Here is an 18,297-nt window from a genome sequence, read left to right on the forward strand (position 1 = left end):
CTTCCTATCAAATCCGAGGATTCCTCCAATCAAATGAAAATTGAGTGTTCTTAAACCAATTGATATGTGATTTTTTAATCCAATTGAAATCTCTATTTTTTCTAATAACCAAAGGAATGGGGTTTTAAATTCAATTCAACTGCAATTCAATTCAATGACAATCATTCCGTAAAAATTCAAGTTGACCCACTCAAAAACGTCTTAATTCAAGTGAGCACAATTCATTTTCTTACTAAGTTTGTGGTTCAAAGAAGTTTTACATAGTTAGTGCTTGTGATGAAGCAGAATAGAGTTTTCAAAGTTCCAATATTGAGCATGAAATGTGAAGAAGATCGTAGCAAAAGTTAGACATTGATCGGATCATATTTATATATATATTTACTTCGAATTCACTCATCTTTTCTTAGTTAGTTCCTTATATTTTTGAGCTATTTACGTTATTTTTGTGTTTATAGGATTTGTTATGCAAAGAAAATAAAAATGGCACAAATGAGTTTTTAATTATTATCTAGTTCTTAATTACTTGAATCTTGGCTAAATTCATCTTTTTAAATTATTAATTGTCTGCTTCCCATCAATGAAAATCACTTATTTGTTTCTTTAATGGATTAATTAATTTGTGTAATGTCACAGACTAAACAAAAAGTGAGGAGCTGCCTTTGCAGCTAGGAGGAAAACGTGAGCCTTGGCAGTGACAAAAAGATGGAAAGCTTGCATGGACAACACATGTGGAAATATGTTGGGGCAAAGCGTGAAGTGGAAGGCAGCAAGGCTGCCAAAAAGAAAACAGAAAAATAATAGAGGGAGTTGGTGGAGGCGGCAAGCTTGAAAAATGGAGTGGAAGGAATAAGAAAATAAAGAAGTGGGAAGGTATGGGAATAATGGAGAAATAAAGAAGTGCAGTGAATGGAATAGGGTTGGTGAAGTTAAATTGCAGCCTTGAAGAGAGGTTACGGGGGAACAGCAGGGGGCTTCGGGGAAGAACAGAGACAGTGGGGCGCGGGAGAGAGCTGCCCTTGGCAGCGTGAGTGAAAGGAGAAGGCTGCCTTTGGGCAGCGTGAGAAGGACAGGAACAGAAGCAGCTGAGCTGCGTGGAGAGAGAAACCGAGGGAGTCCACACAGACAGCCACACGGACAGAAGAGCGCAGGAGAGCTGAGGGAGGACAGACAGCTGCCCTTGGCAGCGTGAGTGCACAGGAAAAAAGGCAGCATAGGCGAGAGGTCAGCAAGAGGAAAGCTGCCATTTGGCAGCATGAGAATGGGGAGGATGGACAGAGTGAATACTTGCGAGGAGCTGCGGGAAAGAAGGAGGTCAGAGTCAGTACGGGACAGCAAGAATAAGGAGGGCACGAACGCAGCAGATCATCCCCTTTCGGTTTAATCTTTCCAAACTTCTATTTTATTTTTGTTTTAATAATGTGTAATTAAATTTATTTTGGCTAGAGGTTAATCCAAAGCCATGAATATATTTGTAATATGAATTGATTACCTTCAGTTGTGATTTCTGAGTTGTGATTTAATTTGCTTAACTGCTTGATTGATAACTTATTTTTGTATGTCGATTAAGGATGCATACTTAATTTACATGCAGGAATTTGATGCTAGAATATAAGTGAATTTCACCTAATCGTTATGAACTTATATTCACAAGTAGTAAAGGTTGCTAGTCACAATCACGTTAAGTAAATTCTTGGCATAAGTTTCATGCAAATCATAGTAACGAGTGCCTCGTCAATGCTTATGTTTTTCATAGAACTTAATGATTCTTGCTTGTATCTCTATTATGCAATTCATGTAGGGAACTTGTAGGGAATGTTTTGGGTTGTCGTATGCAATCATCCAACCCAATAACTTGTGGAAAAATTAAGGGTTAATTAGTGCAATTCACGGTTAATTTGGGACGTTGAGATTTACAATTTATTGAAAGAACAACTGAAAATCAATTTAGGTTGCATATGTGTCATGTGTGGAGAAGAACCCTCTAGCTAGTCTGTCACCTATCCTTTCACCTTAATTTCATGCTTTTGTCAATTCTGTAATTTATTTAAGTTTAATTTACTTTTCATCAAAACCAAACACCCCCCATTATTAAATTATATTATTTAGTTAGTTTTCATTGTTGTTAGTCTTTTAATTCAATTTCCGTCCATTTCAGTTCCTAGTGTCTAATTTGATTGTTTTCATTATTTTGAGTCATTCTAAGTGTGTTTCGAGTTATTAGAGTTTTTAGCCTAGTTTTGTGTCCTTGAGTCTTATTTAATATTTTTAAATTAATTTAGAATAGATTAGCAATCCCTCCTAATCCCCGGCCTAGAACGATACCCTACTTACATCTATACTACAATTGTCAAAAAGAGGGTTTAATTTGTGTGTCAAGTAATTCTCGCATCAGACATGTATTAATTCCAAATCAAGGCTGATGGAGACAATCAAGACTTAGAAGATTGTAACTGGTTTGAATGAAATTAGATAGTATAAATAGGACCTTCAAAGTCATTTGTTAGGTTAGGTTATCATTGGTGTGATAGATGATGTGAGTGTGAACAATGAATCGCATCAATCCGAACGAACATAAATATAAACTACAATTATCCAAATTAAAAATTAAAGTGTGAAGGGAAAATGAATCTAAATTGAAAATAAAAATACTGAAATAAACTTTAAAGGGTAAATTACATAGTAGCCCCTCAGGTTTGAGGTCTATTGCAATCTTATACAACATCTTTAAAACATTTCACTTTCATACCTCAAGTACTATTTTATTTCAATTTCATACAACCGTTAGATTTTTCATCCATGGATCTGTTAAATGCTGACGTGGCTGCCACATATATGACGCGTGGCTGCCAAATGTCTGCCACGTGGCAAATAAAATAAATTTTTAATTTTTTTTTTTAAAAAAAAACATTTTTGCCAATTTTTTTTTTCTCTTTCTTCTTCTTCTTCTCTTTCTCTTTCTTCTTCTTATGGGTTGGGACCCTTTTTTTTTTTTTCTTCTTCTTCTTTTCCCTCCTCCTCCTCTTTCTTCTTCTCTTCTTCTTCTTCCTCCTTTTTCTGGGTTTGGTCCTTTTTTTTTTTTTTTTTTCTTCTTCTTCTTCTTCCTCCTCCTCCTCCTCCTCTTTCTTCTTCTTCCTCCTTCTTCTGGGTTCAGACCCTTTTTTTTTTTTTTTTCTTCTTCTTCTTCTTCTTTCTCCTCCCTCCTCTTTCTTCTTCTCTTCTTCTTCCTCCTTCTTCTGGGTTCGGTCCCTTTCTTTTTTTTTTTTTTCTTCTTCTTCTTCTTCTTCCTCATCCTCCTCCTCTTTCTTCTTTTCTTCTTCTTCTTCTTCCTCCTTATTCTGGGTTCGGTCCCTCTTTTGTTATTTTTTTTTTCTTCTTCTTCTTCTTCCTCCTCCTCCTCCTCCTCTTTCTTCTTCTTCCTCCTTCTGGGTTCGGACCCCTTTCTTTTTTTTTTCTTTTTTTTTTTCTTCTTCTTCTTCTTTCTCCTCCCTCCTCTTTCTTCTTCTCTTCTTCTTCTGGGTTCGGTCCCTTTTTTTTTTTTTTCTTCTTCCAATTTCAGGTTTTTTTAAAAAAAAATATTTTATTTGCCATGTGGCAGACATTTGGCAGTCACGTGTCATATATGTGGCAGCCACGTCAGCATTTAACAGATCCATGGATGAAAAATCTAACGGTTGTATGAAATTGAAATAAAATAGTACTTGAGGTATGAAAGTGAAATGTTTTAAAGATGTTGTATAAGATTGCAATAGATCTCAAACCTGAGGGGCTACTATGTAATTTACCAACTTTAAATTACTGAATTGAAGTGCTGGGTAAACATGAAATTTAAGAAAAAAATTATTAAAAATAAATAAATTCTCTCTAGAGTAGAATGGAAAGCTAAGTCTTGATTGCCTCCATTAACAAATGACCTAGACGATCCTATTTATACTATTCTACTTTCATTCAAACCTGTTACAAGCTTGTAAGCCTTGATTCCATTAACCTCAATTGCCTCCATCAGCCTTGATTTGGAATTAATATGCTTCTTTTGCTATGATATTCTCCATAGTTCACGCTTAAGATTTGAAAAAAACTCTATTCTCGCTTCATGACAAGCACTAACTTTATAAAACTCATTTGGATCACGAACATGGTAAGAAAATGAATTGGGCTCACTTGGATTAAGAAGTGTTCGAGTGAGCCGACGTGGAAATTAACTACACGTTGAAGTACGCTCGCTCGTCTCGAACAAGGGATAACAAATGTAGCTCATTATTTGGAAGTACGTTGTTAGACTCGATTGCGCGCTCACTCAACTCGACTCGAACGTGTGCTCATTCTACTCAAACGCGCGCTCACTTGACTCGAATGAGAGATGACAGATCTAGTTCCAAACAGTTATATGATAGGTTTTTGCATAATTCTAAAGAGTTCAAAGCTAGAACTTAATAAATTATGTGAGTTGTCATGACTTTTAATGACCATTTTATTAAGTAGCATTTATTATTGTTAAGTTTTCATTAAAATGGTGATCATGATCATGACCAAGTGGTCTTATGAGGTGGTAATGACAATAATAGTTGTAGAAATGGCACATGGTGATTGTTGCAAGATGGTGGGAGTAAAGTTGGTGCCTTTGGTTTTTGTTTTTTTTTTTTGGGGGGGGGGGATATAGTAGGGGTGGTGATTATGGTGGCAGGGATAGTGTTGGGGTGGTGTTGGTGTGATGTCTCATCCCAAAATTTCATTATTTATTTATCTGTTTATTTTACAGTTAAAAAAAATATTTTAAGGGTTTTTTGTCATTTTAAATTTTACTTCGGTGTTTGGAGGTGAGTTTAGAATAAGTGGATAGAGCTCGATCCCACGAGCATGTAGGCAAAAACCTTTCGTGAATCAGAGTTGAAACAAAGAAGTTATTACCTTCAGTGGTGAAGGACAATTTGGTAATTTGGAAACTCGCCATATCAGGAAACCATAAATACCAGAAATCCCACGCCCAAATCGCGACCCACTGACTCCACCGATCCACACTACTTAGATGTTTTTCAACGCAAATTCAATCCAATTCTGACAAATTTTTTCGACGTCACAACCACCATTGTGAAGCTCAAACTTCCCCTACAAAACTTACCCAAGAAACACCATACATGGTGGTTAGAGGTTGCGAAGTTTGAGGTTTCCTCAACCTATCCCACGAGTTTGGTGGCTTCTTTATCTATTTTCCAATGAATCTGCAAAGCTGCGATTGGCACCACCACCTGGGTTTTATAGCTCTTCATCCCAAGAGTAAAACCTAACCCTGACATCATTGGACCAATTGACACCAAAAAGTTTTAGGCACCCGCCACTTTTACTGGAGACTTGACCGTCTTTCATCAACTTTTGCACTTCGTCATAGGTATAAAAGTTGTTGCTTATGTTGAGCTCTACATGCCTATAAAGTCTAGTATAATTTAGAGGTAGTCGGAAAAATGGGTTTGTGGCGATGCGTGGGAAAACTTGAAAACATGGCTTTTGGACTGAAAGATGTTCTCGATGTCCTGAGCCTATATCCAAAGTTCATTTATTGAAATTTGATACGATGGTTTGATTTTCGACTTTGGTATAATTATATTATTGTACGATTTTCGTAATTAACAACAATTTGATAGTTTGATCGTCGTGAAATTAGAATAGAATGTTGTTGAGGCTTGATGGAGGTTAGTTGACTCATCATGATGATTGTCGTTTCTGGTTTACATATGTCTCGATATACTTGCAGTTAATATTATGCCTCATTTTGCATGTCAATCTTGATAAGTTTTCTAAGTGAAGTGTTGTGCACGATGTTAGGTTCTATCAGAGCATTGTTGGCTCATTAGAGACATGTGATGTCTTAGTGACGTGCATCTCGTTTTGCATGATGATTCAATTCTGTTGATTCTGGAAGTGCGTTGGATTCTAGGTGAGTTGAATTTAATATTATATGATGAAGTATTTTGCATATGAAATACTCTTGTTATATACTTTGTGTGTATAACATGGATTTACAAATGGTCATTACCTAGGTACCGATATACTTTACAAAATGTATATGTATGTATATTTGAAATGTTTGCGAACTGAGAGGGCTAGTAAATGACTGATACCTTGTATACTTTTTTTCTCGTTTCATGTGGGGATATGAAATCCCTAGTTTGTTACTTTGCTTCCTGATTCCATGAGTGGTTTCGGGATCCTGCTTGACTTCTAGTAGGTTCCATAAATGGCTTTGGAATGCTACATTTGTTCGGTTCCATGAGAGGTTATGGACCTACATCCTGTCGGATTCCATGTGAGGTTCTGAAATCCTACTCCGGTTCCTTGAGAGGTTTAGGAACTTTGTGCACAGTTTCTATCTAATTCCATGAGAGGTTCTGGAACCCTACTTTTTGTATCCTTGTTATATGATTCCATGAGAGGTTTTGGAACGTGGAACTTTATGATTTGGCATCTAACCCTATGATTTTATTATATATGAAAAAGATGATTTAGTGCATGTGTGAATTAATCATGAAAATACGGTTGGATGTCTAGGTGGATTCAATCGAGAGTTGTGAGTGAAGATTATTTTATATATATAAAGGATTGTAAAATGTTGTTTTTAACTCACATACCTTGTATTATTGCCACTCACACGAGTTTTGCAGCTTATACGAGTTTTTGCTTTGCCTAGTGCATGATTCTCATGGTGTATGGCTGTTTCTTGTAAAGTACATGTAGCGGTTAGATAAAGAGGTTTTCAAGGGGTGTAGTTGGTGTATGCAGTGCACTTGAGAATAAAGTTTATTCCCCTTATTTGTAATTTTTGTTTCTGTTGATTATTTGATATATTATGTATGAGTCCCAACTGACTTTATGTATAATTGTACTCTTACTTTCAGCTGCCAAGTGTCGATCCCTAGCGTATCTCGGGATCGGCGTGACAAGGTTTTGCTGAGTGGTTTGAAAACGTGTTCGATTCGGATTCCATTGAGTGGTCTGAATTTCCTCTTCCTACAACTTTGCCGCCCACTGCCATTTGAATAGTCTAGAACTCTATCTCTATTAGATTCTATTGAATGGTCCAAAATCCCAACTCATATCTGGTTCCATTTAGTTGGTATGAAACCCTGTATTCGTTGGATTCTGTTGAGTGGTCTGGAATCTCTCTACTTCTTCAAGTTCCTTTAAGTTGGTCTGGAATGAGGAAACTTAGAAGTTGTAGGCTTCAGCCGACTATTTTACTCTAGGTCTAGTTTCTAGCATAAGCATAGACCAGAGATTTGAAAACCTTTGTGGTTTGATTTAGAAAAGTCGATGTACGTATAGGCGACTCCTTAAGGATTTTCAGCGCGTTGTTCATGATTTTTATAAAGTATGGTTTTACCATTGATGTTTCTAAATTGTGATCTATGGACCTGTTTTATTATTATCACATAGTTGGGTTATTGACACTTACACGAGCTTCACAGCTTATCCAGGTTTTTGCTTTGCCCGTTGCACTATTCTCACGGTGTAGGGCACAACTGCACAAGTGACATGTGTTGTCCTCGTAGGCGCAATTGTTGCTTATACCTATCCTTGTATTTCTTTTGGACAATATATTAGGAGCCTACATGCATTTTTCCTAGTAAGGGTTAGTTGCTTTTGTTGTACAATTGTTATAATTATTTGTAGGAGAGACCCTACCAACTTATTTTATTATGAATTTCATTATCAGCATTCCTTTATGTACCTTGTTCATATTTCCTCGTACCCCTGCACCTGAGCGTCTTTTGTCGATCCTGGACGTATGTCGAGATCAAAGCGTGACAATTGGGGTGGTGGAAAAGTAAGGATGAGGGAAATGGTGATGGCGGTAAAGGTGGCGGTCACAGTGATGATGGTGATTGTGGTGGCCATCGTTAGAGTGATGATAATGCTCATGGCAATAATAGTTGTGGTGGTGATGATGACAGTGGTGGTGGTGGTGGTGGTGGAGGTTGAGGAGATGACCAAGGTAAGATGGTGGTGGTGACTTGGTGGTGGAAGTGGTGATAGTAAATAGTGATTGCATTAATGGTGGATATAGCATGAGGAAATGAAAAAGGATGAAATCCATCAAAGTCTTTATTTAATACATGGCGACTTTTGTTAACTATTAAGTACAGTTAAATTTGAGATTTAAGCAAAGTATCTATCAAACATTATAAACATTATACTCCCTAAAATAATAGTTTTGAATCATCTCTTCTCTTTAATAAAAAAATAAAATAAAAAAATAAAAATCAATAAATAAAAAAAGCAAAGACCAAAAAAGAGAAATATAATTTTCGTATGTAGCATTAACCTTAATTGGACATGAAAACTGGTTTTATTGACCTTCGCTGAATATATGCTGGAAAATAAATGGCCATCTGATCGGATCATATTTATATATATTTTTACTTCAAATTCACTCGTCTTTTCTTAGTTATTTCCTTATATTTTTGAGCTATTTACGTTATTTTTGTGTTTATAGGATTTGTTATGCAAAGAAAATAAAAATGGCACAAATGAGTTTTAAATAATAAATTCGTCGAAAATTGCTTCAGTCATTCTCATTCTGTCATTCTCCCACTTCTTCCTTTTGAACTCTGGGATAGGGCTTCTTGTATACTACACAAGTACCTCGATTTTGTTGTATTCTAAGAATATCATTTGTAAGAAAAGAATAGTATCAATTACTGGACATCAATCTATTGTGATCTACATAGTGGTCGGTGAATCTTAGCACCTATATGAGTATTCTACACAAATAACATAATGTCAAATTTTCTAGAAACTCCTTGACGTGTAGTTAAGTACATGTCACTTGGCAACATACAAGGATAATTACTTCATAATGTGTATCTGTATGAACAATTTGATATTTTTAATTGGTGGCTTCTGATTTGCATAATTTTCTAAAGATGGTTCATTGACCTCTTTTATTCAGAAACCGCTTCATGATGTGGTTGGCTTTAGAAAAGATGTAGATGGAATCACTATTGATGTAGCTCTCCAGTGTTCAGTTGCACTCAGAAGGGCAGTAGGACATAGTGGGATCAAGCAAAAGCTTTTGATTATTTTCCTAGCTGGTGTAAGAAAAGAAACAAAAAGAAATAAGCCTTTGCAGCTAGTGGAAAACGAGTGGATACCAGCTAGAAGAATAAGTGCAGCGTGGTAGGTGAGGTGGAACAAAAGAATAAAAAAGGGTGACAGCGTGGAGAGGCAGCAATGGGGGAGATATATAATAGTAGCTCCTTGGCAGCTTGCCGGGGGGGGGGGGAACGAAGAAAAGAAATAAGCAGCACTTGCTGCTGTGCAGGAGAGAAAACCGAGAGGAGGCATTAGCCTTGAGGACAGAGAGCAAAAATCTGCCTCTTGGCAGCAAGGTCAGAGACCACGGGGCAGCAACTCGGAGGAATAAAACAGCACCGAGTGGAGGGTTGTTGTCTTGGCGGTGCCGAGGTGACCAGAAACCAAGGCTGCCCTTGGCAGCGCAGAAATATAGGAGAATGGAGCCTCGGTGCAGGTGCCTTGCGGTGCATGTAGCTGGCGGTGCAAAGACAAGAAACAAAGGCTGCTCTTGCAGCAGGGGACACGAGATTGCTGCTTCCTCTCGGCATCTGGCAGCGTGAGCACTTGGAAAGGTTTGTGCAATGTGAAGGACTGAGAGAAACAAGAGCTGCCCCGTGGCAGCTAGTGGGAGCAAAACAGAAGCTCCAAAGCAAGGAAAGGAAAACAGAAGCCACGGACAGAAGCAAAAACTCCTTTATCTCTCGGTTAAATCTTTCCAAACTTATATTTTATTTCTGATTTGATAATAATGTGTAACTAAATTTATTTTGGCTAGAGGTTAATTCAAAGCCATGAATATATTTGTAATATGAATTGATTACCTTCAGTTGTGATTTCTGAGTTGTGATTTAATTTGCTTAACTGCTTGATTGATAGCTTATTTTTGTATGTCGATTAAGAATGCATACTTAATTTACATGCATGAATTTGATGCTAGAATATAAGTAAATTTCACCTCATCGTTATGAACTTATATTCATAAGTAGTGAAGGTTGCTAGTCACAATCACGTTAAGTAAATTCTAGGCTGGATTAACATGCGTATTCCATAGTTATGAATGCCTAGTCAATGTTATGATTTCCGTTGAACTTAATGATCTTTGTTGAATGTCTTTATCATGCGTATTCCATAGTTAGGGACTTTGATGAGGAATAATTTGGTTGTAATGCGTATTCCATTCAATCCAATGAATCTAGGGAAATCTAAGAGTTAATTTAAGCGGACCTAATTAACTTGGAACATTGTCATTCACAATTTATTGAAAGAACAACTGAAAATCAATTTAGGTTGCATATGTGTCATGTGTGGAGAAGAACCCTCTAGCTAGTCCGTCACCTATCCTTTCACCTTAATTCATGTTTTTGTCAATTCTGTAATTTATTTAAATTTAATTTACTTCTCGTCAAAACCAAACCCCCCCCATTATTAAATTATATTATTTAGTTAGTGTTCATTGTTGTTAGTCTTTTAATTCAATTTCCGTCCATTTTAGTTCCTAGTGTCTAATTTGATTGTTTTCATTATTTTGAGTCATTCTAAGTGTGTTTCGAGTTATTAGAGTTTTTAGCCTAGTTTTGTGTCCTTGAATCTTGTTTAATATTTTTAAATTAATTTAGAATAGATTAGCAATCCCTCCTAATCCCCGGCCTAGAACGATACCCTACTTACATCTATACTACAATTGTCAAAAAGAGGGTTTAATTTGTGTGTCAAGTAATTTTCGCATTACCATCAACCTATATAACCAAAATTTGAAATATTTTATTGACCTAAACAAAATTCCTATTTAGTTATTTTATTATGTTTGGGTCTTGTAAACAAATGATTCACATCTAACTTTATAAAATTAACTTTAGTGTTGTATCCTATTTGATGATAATTTTGTGTTTCAATATTTTTTTTTTCATTAAAAACCAATTCCCAAGTCAACTCAATCCAAGAACACACGTATATATGAAATTGAATTGGATTCTAACTATATGTCAGACAGTAATCTATAGTAAAATCTTAGGAAAACTAATGAAAAAGGCTTGAAAACTTTGAGTTTTTACGATAAAGATAAAATAAAGGGTAAAATGAATAGTAATATAATTAACTTTTTAGTGTAAAAATATGAGTTTTCATTAAAGTGAACAATACTACGGGCTTTTCGTTAAAACTCCCTAAAATCTTACATCAAATCCATTTTGGATCAAATGAGATTTTGATTAAAATTTACAGTTTCAAGCTGGTCAACACCCCTAATAGATAGGAGCATCAATATCTTCGCATTACATTTCTATTGTACTATTTGTGATTGGATGAATGTGATTTAATTTATATGCTGTACAAATTTCAAAATTCATATAAATCCAGCGACAATGAATAACCTTCTGTAGTCCTTCCTAATATTAATTGTACCATACGTTAAACCCTAATCAATAGTCCATATGATAACCTCTGTAGTCTTTCGTCGGTGACACGTAAAAAAAACAAAGAATTCAAGCTGATTTAACCTAATTAAGAGGAAATGCAAGCAAAATTTAAGCCGTGTCATTGTGTCAACCTAGCAGATATCCAAAAGGAAACTGTTTCACTTCCGTGTTCTAAAATTTCTCACATGGTGAAATGGAGAAAACCAGTAAACTTTCTGTCAATCTTTCAAATGAAGACAGATACTGGTGACAAACAATTCAAATGCAATAAGTTTTCAGAATATGACTGATGAGACGAGTTCCCCAAGCAACTCACAAAAATCCTACATTCGTAGTCTCTACTCTGTGTGTACATGTTTTCATCACGTGCAAAGGTACTTGTCCTTAGTATGACAACAACATTTCAAAACAGTACAAAGCTTACAGTTTCAGATAGGCGGGCTGTGGTCGCTAAAAATAGCATTAATACTGTCTATATTTCATCATATGTGCAATCAATAAGTGGGTAGATTTTTATACAAAAAACTTCGAGATAATGAGAAGTGAAACTATTTAATATGAGTTGTGATTTGTTGTGTTAGATGAACGATGTAGAATTTTTTGTTTTATTAACACTTTGTGTCATACGTAGGTTTATTCAACTAAAACAAAAAATTGACAACTATTTAAAGTGTTATTTTCGAGTATTTGTTTTCATATAATCTCCTTTACCTCATATAATTTCTCTTTGACATAAAAATAAAAGTTGAAAATAAAATGATATTTATCAAATGGACCACAAAGTCCACTAAAAGTTTGAAATGTCTATTCTCGATTAGCTAACGTACCGTGTATGATGCTTGGAATATGACACCAGAAGTGATAAAATACAATCGTACAATTCAGAAGCTAGTAGGGACGTTGAAAAACACACATGCGTATCCCAGGATGAAAGAAATCAAGAATCATAGAAAGATACTGAAAATATAGATTAAAAAAACATGTGTGATTTGGTTGGGATGTGCTAATTTGTTGGTCTTGATTTGTTGAGCCCAGCATATACAAAACAAAGCCAGAATGTTGAAAAGTTACTTCAAAATTTGTTTGTCTAGATAACTCTATATCTATACTCTTTCGTTAGAAACAATAACTTTTCATATATGGAACATGTGCTGAAAATTCACCCTCGTGGGCTGCTTATGCTCATGCATAGGTGGTTATTGTGAAGCCTCAAATTGATTTTGCAAACATGTGGAGTCCCAATACATGAATTGTTACGACTGTAATTGGTCAAGAGGATATAATTGCTTCCATAGCCCCATATGCTATAGTACATATATTCTAGGGCTGATTTTTGGTCACATCGAATTGGAAACAAACATTTTAATGTCAATCCAAAACAGTTTGGAAATCAACTATTAGTTTCAATGAATTTTGGATTATCAAAATTTATTAAAAATTTCGTAATTGGTTTTATCTTAGAATTTTCATAACATAGTTCGGGTTTCCTATGTTTTGCAAGACTTTGAAAATTTTTAAACTTTTATGTATCCACCATCAATATTTTTTCCTTAATTTTGGAGATATTTGTAGGCCGCTACGTGTAACATCCCACATCGTCCAGGGGAGTGATCCTTAAATGTATATTCTCATCCCTACCTAGCACGAGGCCTTTTGGGAGCTCACTGGCTTCGGGTTCCGTAGGAACTCCAAAGTTAAGCGAGAAGGAGGCCAGAGCACTCCCATGATGGGTGACCCATTGGGAAGTTGCTCGTGAGTTCCTAAAAACAAAACCGTGAGGGAATGGTAAGCCCAAAACAGACAATATCGTGCTACGGTGGTGGAGCGGGCCCATGAAGTGATCCGCCCCGGGCCGGGATGTGACAAAATGGTATCAGAGCCAATCCCTGGCCAGAAATGTGCCGACGAGGACGTCGGGCTCCTAAGAGGGGTGGATTGTAACATCCCACATCGCCCAAGGGAGTGATCCTTAAATGTATATTCCCATCCCTACCTAGCACGAGGCCTTTTGGGAGCTCACTGGCTTCAGGTTCCGTAAGAACTCCGAAGTTAAGCGAGAAGGAGGCCAGAGCACTCCCATGATGGGTAACCCATTGGGAAGTTGCTCGTGAGTTCCCAAAAACAAAACCGTGAGGGAATGGTAAGCCCAAAGCGGACAATATCGTGCTACGGTGGTGGAGCGGGTCCGGAAGTGATCCGCCCCAGGCCAGAATGTGACACTACGGCCTCGTTTGGCAGCTCGGACTGTACCGACTATTTCTATCGGATAGGATAAATAGTCATCGGATAGTACTGACTAAATTAATCGGGCGTTTGGTGCAGTATCAGATTAATGACCGTATTATTTATACTGTGTTTGGTATTATACCGGATAAGAGAAATCAAACTTAAAATAAAATTAAAAAATAAAAAGTGAAATCATCTTTTTTTTTCGGAGATCTCTCTGCACCCCCCAAACTCCATCCCTCTCTCTCTTTCGCAGATCTCTGTGCATCCCCCCCCCCCCCCCCCAAACCCAGTTTGATGATTACTGGAAAAGAAAAAGAATAGAAAAAAACAAAGTTGTCAAATGCAGGAAGAACCCAGCAGCCACAAAGTTGTCCCAAATCTCTCCGTCCCACCCCCAAATCGCCCAAATCCATCAACAAAATCAGGGAACAATTAAGCTAAAAACTCATAAAACATCTCCAGTCCTATAATTCTCTGCAATTCCTAGAGAAACCCAATTCGAAAAGTTAGCGTTTTGCAGCTCGAGTTTTGAGAATTCTGCAGAAAGAAGGAGTTGGGTTGCTGGGAGCGGCGGAGGAGATGTGGAGGTTCAGGGGTCGGTGTTATTGGGGAAGGAAGGAGTGGCAGAGCAATGGGGGGACGAAGGAGGGGGACGAAGTGAGCGAGTGAGAGGGGGACGAAGTGAGCGAGAGAAGGGGAGGATGAAGTGAGCGAGAGAGATGGACATTCTACCCGACTAAATTATATAGAGGTTTTGGTTGGGATAAATAAGCGGGTGGGAGGTGTATAAAATGAGTGGGCCCGGATTAAATAATCCGGTGCTTATTTAATACGAAGCTCACCAAACATCTGTTTCGTACTATTAATACTATCCGGTGCTCTTATACGGTGTGCCAAACTAGGCCTACGTGTTTGTATGGCATAAAATCATGTTAGACAAGATAAAAGTACATATATATGATTATATTCTTTATTTTTAATATATAAAAGTATGATTAAATATACAAATTTGAAATAAAGCATATCTGAATATATAAGTCAACGTGATAAATAAGAATACGTGAGAAATCTCGGATCAGAATTTCAGAATTTAGATTGGATAGGTACATTTCAATTGCAATCCAAATCTTCCGAATTTTCAAGAGTGTTGGGACTCGGAATGGATATTTTTGGTTCAGATTGAAATTTTCATTTCAACTTGCACCCCTAGTACATTCTATCCTTCATTTTCATTCGTTCTTAGAGCATCACTAAGGGGTTCGCAAAATTTGTTGGAAAGTGTAATTTGCTAACTTAATTGACACTTTTTTGCTACCTTTAAAGTTTATGACATTAACCCACTTTTCAACGGTTCTACCAACTCTTTAAATTTTTTTTTCCTTCTTATATATTATTGTTTTAAAGAAGTAGCAAGCTAATGTGATTGGGTGAATAAGTAAATAATACTTACATTAAAATATATTGTGGGAACCGATTTGTCAAATTGAAAAGGTAACAACTCATCTTTGTATATTTTGAAAGATGAGTTATTACTTTTTATAATTTGCTATTTCTGTTAAAAATAGTTTTGTTCTGCATGAAATAGCAAGTTTAGTTTAACTTTGCTATTTCTGTCAAAAATACTTCTTTGAAAGTAGTTGGACATGCGTTATTATCTAATTAGTTGTTTGGGTAAAGTTACCTCCATTAGCCTCAGATAGTTTTGATTAGTTGGTTAAATGTATTTACTAAAATGAAGGATATAATTAAGGTACATATATTGTAGTGCATCATCTATCCATTGTATCCTTCATTTTGGTAGGCCAAAAATTTAGGAACATGTAGCTGCTATGGGCTTGAAGAATGAACCACTCTAAATAGTGGGCTTAGCTCAAGTAGCTACTCAGGAACTTCTAAGCAAGGCCCATTTCTCCTTCGCCGTCCACGGTGAGGTACGGACAATAAAACCAACTTTCTTCTCGCCATCCATCCATCATTTTCTCACTTTTATCCGCTAAATTTTGCAAAAACTAGTAGTTATTGTAGGTCTATTTGACTGAACTGTATAAAGGACAGAAAGGAAGAGGGGCCGGCGGCAACATAGAGAGAATAGAGATATCTAATTTTGAGGTATGTGTTGTATCACCCCTTTATGCTTTTATTTATAGGAAAACTAATGAAAATGGCTTGAAAACTTTGAGTTTTAATGATAAAGACAAAATAAAGGGTAAAGTGAATAGTACCAGGATTGACTTTTTAGTGTAAAAATGTGGTTTTTCGTTAAAATGAACAGTACCAGATGCTTTTCGTTAAAGTTCCCTTTATTTATAGTAGTAGGATATGTAGAATTCTTACCCTAATAGGATTACATCTCTAATAGGAAACTACTAAAGGGAATATTCAATACTCCTAGATACATTAGAATTTACACAATCACATTCCTAATTCAATAGGACTGCAACAGTAGTAGCTTTATAATTCACATTTTTGTGTTATTGATTAATTTGATGGACTTGAACCTCTATATCATGAAATTTTTTTCATGATGTTCGCTGTTTATTAAAGAACACAAGTGTGTTAACTGTATTGATAATAGGTCAATAAATTTATTAGTTGTAATGATATTTACTATTAGTCATTAAAAAAATGAATGTTTCATAGTTGGAGTATCTTTATCTATATCCTTTTATGCTATGGAACTTGCATCTTATCATCAATTGATTAAGATGCTTAATGAATGCGGGGTAGTAATTTGTTTCTTGTCATACTAATGTTGAGAGACGGATACTCATGTCTATATTGCGAAATTATTTGACATAAAAGAAAAGGTTGTAGAACTGTAAATTTGAATACTAATGTAAATCAAATTGGGGAATGGATTGAAAATTAAGTTAAACCATACACATTGGGTAACAAGAATAAAACGGCAGAGCACATAACCCACCATTTCAGAGAAAACAGTAAAGCACGTCAAACTCACTGTTGTGCCATGACATACAAGTATTTTGGCCAAAATCCATCTTTTCCAAGGTTTTATTAAGATTTTAGTTTTAGGGATGTTTTTGGTATTTTAAATAGGACGTTTATGTGTTAAGAATGTTATCTTTCAGTTGTCATTCAAAATTTTGAGATTTTCTCATACTTTTTACATGATTCTAGTGTACTTTTCTTTTAAGTTATCGTTTAATATCCTTTTTCTTTATTACGCTACGTTAAACACTCATTCAAAATAGAATAAATTTATTCAATATTCCATATAAATGCCAAATTATATTGCTAGAGAACATTCTCCATGAAACATAATTAGCACAATGACATTAATTCATAGCATGAACATCACCTTCCTTCATCTTTTTAGCTGATGTACAAATACAATACCCTTCTTAATTTCTGTACGAACCTATAATGCTGTCAATGTAGTTGGCTTGGCCCATGATGATATAGCAACTACGTGCATCAAAATATACAATAAGACTTGCGATATGGTTTCCGTTCTTTCAGATTCTTTCATCAGCGAATAAATTAGGTAATTTCCTTCACCAACCTGCATGAATACTAGCCGTGTGGACAAAAAATACCATTTGCCTCACTATTATTTATGTAAATTCCTATGTTAGTCAACGGCCCACACTTCAGTAACTCAACTACTCACTGCATATTAGAAGCAATTTAACTCTACTGTATGACTCGTTTGAAAATACATTTAAAATGACTGAAAACACTTTTAATGAAAGTTTGGAACCAATCCTTAGTAAATATGAAAGTGAATCTTAGAAAAGCACTTCAAATGTTTTTGAAACCCAAATCAATTTTACCAAAAGTGTTTTCGCTCATTTTAAGAGTACTTCTAAACAAGCTAATAATCTACATATAAATATCAAGATAATACTTGTATTCCAACAGGAAATGCAAATATCCTACATTTGGTAAATAAGATATCTTCACCGTATAAATTCCATAATTGGAATTGAACATAAAGATTATCCTTACAAAAAATCATCTGAATCGAAAATCATTTAGAAGCTGAATGGTTCTGATTATCGAACGTATAGAGTGAATTACCATATTTGCAATATTCTCTCATCCTAATATGACATTTTCTTTGTCACCATGTTAATATGAACAATTGATCACACCAATTTATTTTAGAATGTATAACCGAATTGACAGTATGATAATAAAAACGTCTGTTTCACAATATAATTCTTAAAAAAAATTTTAAATAATAAATTTAAAAAAAAAAAAACATTACTCACCAATATAATGCCGTCAAAGTTGGGCGTACCTGCTCATGTCAATCAGGAGATTTTCTCTCAAACATAAATACTGGGCCATGGAAGTGGTGTTCATTTCAAGATTTGGTGCAGCAAGTCAAAATTATGTACTAGAATTATTATGAACTTGTTTCTGGTTTGTTTGGACTGTAGACGTGTAGTGCTCAGAAATTAATATGCCAACAATTAACATGACCTGGTAAATTATACCTAACAAAGAACCATGCATATTTTTTTACAGAGGATTTCTGAATTTGGTCGCTGGAAATTTGCCTCTCCACATCATCAGTGACTCGTACTCGAATGGGTCGCCATGTAACCACTAAAATCAAATT

General features: G+C 35.7%; 1 long non-coding RNA gene across 1 annotated transcript; it reads left to right on the forward strand.

The window, feature by feature from the left end:
• The first annotated feature begins 626 nt into the window (after nt 1-626).
• LOC126600757 (uncharacterized) lies at nt 627-9,946 on the forward strand. Its single transcript, XR_007615581.1, has 2 exons — nt 627-1,445; nt 9,844-9,946. It is a non-coding gene; the product is annotated as an uncharacterized LOC126600757 (long non-coding RNA).
• The last annotated feature ends 8,351 nt before the right edge of the window (nt 9,947-18,297 follow it).

The sequence above is a fragment of the Malus sylvestris genome, chromosome 14 (genome assembly GCF_916048215.2).
Source record: "Malus sylvestris chromosome 14, drMalSylv7.2, whole genome shotgun sequence".
Taxonomy (NCBI): Eukaryota; Viridiplantae; Streptophyta; class Magnoliopsida; order Rosales; family Rosaceae; genus Malus; species Malus sylvestris.